The following is a 6516-nucleotide window of genomic DNA, read 5'->3' as shown; positions in this document are numbered from 1 at the left end:
ACAGAACTAAGTGACAGTGTGGCACAGTGGAGTGCAGCAGCATGTCCTACAGAACTAAGTGACAGTGTGGCACAGTGGAGTGCAGCAGCATGTCCTACAGAACTAAGTGACAGTGTGGCGCAGTGGAGTGTAGCAGCATGTCCTACAGAACTAAGTGACAGTGTGGCGCAGTGGAGTGCAGCAGCATGTCCTACAGAACTAAGTGACAGTGTGGCGCAGTGGAGTGCAGCAGCATGTCCTACAGAACTAAGTGACAGTGTGGCACAGTGGAGTGCAGCAGCATGTCCTACAGGACTAAGTGACAGTGTGGCACAGTGGAGTGCAGCAGCATGTCCTACAGAACTAAGTGACAGTGTGGAGCAGTGGAGTGCAGCAGCATGTCCTACAGAACTAAGTGACAGTGTGGCACAGTGGAGTGCAGCAGCATGTCCTACAGAACTAAGTGACAGTGTGGCACAGTGGAGTGCAGCAGCATGTCCTACAGAACTAAGTGACAGTGTGGCACAGTGGAGTGCAGCAGCATGTCCTACAGAACTAAGTGACAGTGTGGCACAGTGGAGTGCAGCAGCATGTCCTACAGAACTAAGTGACAGTGTGGCACAGTGGAGTGCAGCAGCATGTCCTACAGAACTAAGTGACAGTGTGGCACAGTGGAGTGCAGCAGCATGTCCTACAGAACTAAGTGACAGTGTGGCACAGTGGAGTGTAGCAGCATGTCCTACAGAACTCAGTGACAGTGTGGCGCAGTGGAGTGCAGCAGCATGTCCTACAGAACTAAGTGACAGTGTGGCGCAGTGGAGTGCAGCAGCATGTCCTACAGAACTAAGTGACAGTGTGGCACAGTGGAGTGCAGCAGCATGTCCTACAGGACTAAGTGACAGTGTGGCACAGTGGAGTGCAGCAGCATGTCCTACAGAACTAAGTGACAGTGTGGAGCAGTGGAGTGCAGCAGCATGTCCTACAGAACTAAGTGACAGTGTGGCACAGTGGAGTGCAGCAGCATGTCCTACAGAACTAAGTGACAGTGTGGCACAGTGGAGTGCAGCAGCATGTCCTACAGAACTAAGTGACAGTGTGGCACAGTGGAGTGCAGCAGCATGTCCTACAGAACTAAGTGACAGTGTGGCACAGTGGAGTGCAGCAGCATGTCCTACAGAACTAAGTGACAGTGTGGCACAGTGGAGTGCAGCAGCACGTCCTACAGAACTAAGTGACAGTGTGGCACAGTGGAGTGTAGCAGCATGTCCTACAGAACTAAGTGACAGTATGGCACAGTGGAGTGCAGCAGCATGTCCTACAGAACTAAGTGACAGTATGGCACAGTGGAGTGCAGCAGCATGTCCTACAGAACTAAGTGACAGTATGGCACAGTGGAGTGCAGCAGCATGTCCTACAGAACTAAGTGACAGTATGGCACAGTGGAGTGCAGCAGCATGTCCTACAGAACTAAGTGACAGTATGGCACAGTGGAGTGCAGCAGCATGTCCTACAGAACTAAGTGACAGTGTGGCGCAGTGGAGTGCAGCAGCATGTCCTACAGAACTAAGTGACAGTGTGGCACAGTGGAGTGCAGCAGCATGTCCTACAGAACTAAGTGACAGTGTGGCACAGTGGAGTGCAGCAGCATGTCCTACAGAACTAAGTGACAGTGTGGCACAGTGGAGTGCAGCAGCATGTCCTACAGAACTAAGTGACAGTGTGGCACAGTGGAGTGCAGCAGCATGTCCTACAGAACTAAGTGACAGTGTGGCACAGTGGAGTGTAGCAGCATGTCCTACAGAACTAAGTGACAGTGTGGCACAGTGGAGTGCAGCAGCATGTCCTACAGAACTAAGTGACAGTGTGGCACAGTGGAGTGTAGCAGCATGTCCTACAGAACTAAGTGACAGTGTGGCGCAGTGGAGTGCAGCAGCATGTCCTACAGAACTAAGTGACAGTGTGGCGCAGTGGAGTGCAGCAGCATGTCCTACAGAACTAAGTGACAGTGTGGCACAGTGGAGTGCAGCAGCATGTCCTACAGGACTAAGTGACAGTGTGGCACAGTGGAGTGCAGCAGCATGTCCTACAGAACTAAGTGACAGTGTGGAGCAGTGGAGTGCAGCAGCATGTCCTACAGAACTAAGTGACAGTGTGGCACAGTGGAGTGCAGCAGCATGTCCTACAGAACTAAGTGACAGTGTGGCACAGTGGAGTGCAGCAGCATGTCCTACAGAACTAAGTGACAGTGTGGCACAGTGGAGTGCAGCAGCATGTCCTACAGAACTAAGTGACAGTGTGGCACAGTGGAGTGCAGCAGCATGTCCTACAGAACTAAGTGACAGTGTGGCACAGTGGAGTGCAGCAGCATGTCCTACAGAACTAAGTGACAGTGTGGAACAGTGGAGTGCAGCAGCATGTCCTACAGAACTAAGTGACAGTGTGGCACAGTGGAGTGTAGCAGCATGTCCTACAGAACTAAGTGACAGTGTGGCACAGTGGAGTGCAGCAGCATGTCCTACAGAACTAAGTGACAGTGTGGCACAGTGGAGTGTAGCAGCATGTCCTACAGAACTAAGTGACAGTGTGGCGCAGTGGAGTGCAGCAGCATGTCCTACAGAACTAAGTGACAGTGTGGCGCAGTGGAGTGCAGCAGCATGTCCTACAGAACTAAGTGACAGTGTGGCACAGTGGAGTGCAGCAGCATGTCCTACAGGACTAAGTGACAGTGTGGCACAGTGGAGTGCAGCAGCATGTCCTACAGAACTAAGTGACAGTGTGGAGCAGTGGAGTGCAGCAGCATGTCCTACAGAACTAAGTGACAGTGTGGCACAGTGGAGTGCAGCAGCATGTCCTACAGAACTAAGTGACAGTGTGGCACAGTGGAGTGCAGCAGCATGTCCTACAGAACTAAGTGACAGTGTGGCACAGTGGAGTGCAGCAGCACGTCCTACAGAACTAAGTGACAGTGTGGCACAGTGGAGTGCAGCAGCATGTCCTACAGAACTAAGTCACAGTGTGGCACAGTGGAGTGCAGCAGCACGTCCTACAGAACTAAGTGACAGTGTGGCACAGTGGAGTGCAGCAGCATGTCCTACAGAACTAAGTGACAGTGTGGCACAGTGGAGTGTAGCAGCATGTCCTACAGAACTAAGTGACAGTATGGCACAGTGGAGTGCAGCAGCATGTCCTACAGAACTAAGTGACAGTATGGCACAGTGGAGTGCAGCAGCATGTCCTACAGAACTAAGTGACAGTATGGCACAGTGGAGTGCAGCAGCATGTCCTACAGAACTAAGTGACAGTATGGCACAGTGGAGTGCAGCAGCATGTCCTACAGAACTAAGTGACAGTATGGCACAGTGGAGTGCAGCAGCATGTCCTACAGAACTAAGTGACAGTGTGGCACAGTGGAGTGAAGCAGCATGTCCTACAGAACTAAGTGACAGTATGGCACAGTGGAGTGCAGCAGCATGTCCTACAGAACTAAGTGACAGTGTGGCACAGTGGAGTGAAGCAGCATGTCCTACAGAACTAAGTGACAGTATGGCACAGTGGAGTGCAGCAGCATGTCCTACAGAACTAAGTGACAGTGTGGCACAGTGGAGTGTAGCAGCATGTCCTACAGAACTAAGTGACAGTGTGGCACAGTGGAGTGTAGCAGCATGTCCTACAGAACTGAGTGACAGTATGGCACAGTGGAGTGCAGCAGCATGTCCTACAGAACTAAGTGACAGTGTGGCACAGTGGAGTGTAGCAGCATGTCCTACAGAACTAAGTGACAGTGTGGCACAGTGGAGTGCAGCAGCATGTCCTACAGAACTAAGTGACAGTGTGGCACAGTGGAGTGCAGCAGCATGTCCTACAGAACTAAGTGACAGTATGGCACAGTGGAGTGCAGCAGCATGTCCTACAGAACTGAGTGACAGTATGGCACAGTGGAGTGCAGCAGCATGTCCTACAGAACTAAGTGACAGTGTGGCACAGTGGAGTGCAGCAGCACGTCCTACAGAACTAAGTGACAGTGTGGCACAGTGGAGTGCAGCAGCATGTCCTACAGAACTAAGTCACAGTGTGGCACAGTGGAGTGCAGCAGCACGTCCTACAGAACTAAGTGACAGTGTGGCACAGTGGAGTGCAGCAGCATGTCCTACAGAACTAAGTGACAGTGTGGCACAGTGGAGTGTAGCAGCATGTCCTACAGAACTAAGTGACAGTATGGCACAGTGGAGTGCAGCAGCATGTCCTACAGAACTAAGTGACAGTATGGCACAGTGGAGTGCAGCAGCATGTCCTACAGAACTAAGTGACAGTATGGCACAGTGGAGTGCAGCAGCATGTCCTACAGAACTAAGTGACAGTATGGCACAGTGGAGTGCAGCAGCATGTCCTACAGAACTAAGTGACAGTATGGCACAGTGGAGTGCAGCAGCATGTCCTACAGAACTAAGTGACAGTGTGGCACAGTGGAGTGAAGCAGCATGTCCTACAGAACTAAGTGACAGTATGGCACAGTGGAGTGCAGCAGCATGTCCTACAGAACTAAGTGACAGTGTGGCACAGTGGAGTGTAGCAGCATGTCCTACAGAACTAAGTGACAGTGTGGCACAGTGGAGTGTAGCAGCATGTCCTACAGAACTGAGTGACAGTGTGGCACAGTGGAGTGCAGCAGCATGTCCTACAGAACTAAGTGACAGTATGGCACAGTGGAGTGCAGCAGCATGTCCTACAGAACTAAGTGACAGTATGGCACAGTGGAGTGCAGCAGCATGTCCTACAGAACTAAGTGACAGTGTTGCACAGTGGAGTGTAGCAGCATGTCCTACAGAACTAAGTGACAGTATGGCACAGTGGAGTGCAGCAGCATGTCCTACAGAACTAAGTGACAGTGTGGCACAGTGGAGTGCAGCAGCATGTCCTACAGAACTAAGTGACAGTATGGCACAGTGGAGTGCAGCAGCATGTCCTACAGAACTAAGTGACAGTATGGCACAGTGAAGTGCAGCAGCATGTCCTACAGAACTAAGTGACAGTGTGGCACAGTGGAGTGCAGCAGCATGTCCTACAGAACTAAGTGACAGTATGGCACAGTGGAGTGCAGCAGCATGTCCTACAGAACTAAGTGACAGTGTGGCACAGTGGAGTGCAGCAGCATGTCCTACAGAACTAAGTGACAGTGTGGCACAGTGGAGTGCAGCAGCATGTCCTACAGAACTAAGTGACAGTATGGAACAGTGGAGTGCAGCAGCATGTCCTACAGAACTGAGTGACAGAGACAGAGCAGAGTGGAGAGACAGACAGCGTTACACACAGCGACCTTGGTGCTGACCTTCAGGGGGCAGTTTTCAGAGACGGTCCAGATGAAGACGAGGCGTTACTGATCCAGGTGTGTGTGTGTGTGTGTGTGTGTGTGTGTTTTAAGTGTGTGTGTTTCTGTGTCCTGGGAGCAGCATGAGGACAGAGTGGACCCACGGCAGGTGAGTGATCCACTGCTTTAAGTGGGACACCGTGTGTGTGGACACTGGGGGGTGTGGACACTGGGGGGTGTGTGTGGGCGGGGGTGGTGAGATGGGACATGACCTGAGGGCGTGTTGCATAGAGTGTGGGCTGTGAGCTGTGACGGCACAGTCGTCAGCAGACTGAAGCTCACAGAGGTGGCGGGGGGTTGTCGTGGTGTGGACCTGGAGCCTGAAGAGGTTAAAGAGGACACCGTCCACATGGACGCCGTCTTCTTGTCCCGTGAGCCGGGGGAAGAGGCAGGTTACGGCAGAGAGGAGGATGTTAAAGAGCACCGGAGCACACACACACACACACACACACACACACACACACACACACACACACACACACACACACACACACACACACACAGCTCAGGGTTCAGGGTCTTGCTCACACTTCCACATGTGGACCGGGGGAGGTGGGGATCAAACCATCAATCTCTAGAGTGGAGGACGACCCACTCTAACACTGAGCCACAGTTGTGTGTGTGTGTGTTAGTGTGCACATGTGTGTGTTAGTGTGTGTGTGTGTGTGTGTATGTGTGTGTGTGTGTGTGTGTGTGTGTGTGTGTGTGTGTGTAGGAAAGAACATGTTATTTCACTTTAATGAGCACATTGCTGGCAGAGAAGTGAAGAAACAGAAGGTTTGTGTTTCAGCGTGTGTGTGTGTGTGTGTTCAGCGCGTGTGTGTGTGTGTGTGTGTGTTCAGCGTGTGTGTGTGTGTGTGTGTGTGTGTGTGTGTCAGACAGATTTGGCCGCCCTCCTGTTCTGCGTCTCTCTCTGCAGAACGATCAGGACTGACAGCTCTGAAGAGCCTCAATACATGTGTGTTTGTTTAGTGTGTGTGTTTTAAGTGTGTGTGTGTGTGTTTTAAGTGTGTGTGTATGTGTGTGTGTTTTAAGTGTGTGTGTGTTGTAAACCCCAGTGACCTCCTTAAGGACTCCTGGAAACTCCCCAATTATCCAGAGTTCTGCTGAAGAACCATGAGACACACACACACACACACACACACACAGAGACACACACACACACACAGAGA

Source organism: Echiichthys vipera (genome assembly GCF_963691815.1).
Source record: "Echiichthys vipera genome assembly, chromosome: 22".
NCBI lineage: Eukaryota > Metazoa > Chordata > Actinopteri > Perciformes > Trachinidae > Echiichthys > Echiichthys vipera.
The sequence above is the reverse complement of the archived record's forward strand: the minus strand, read 5'-3'. Positions refer to the sequence as shown.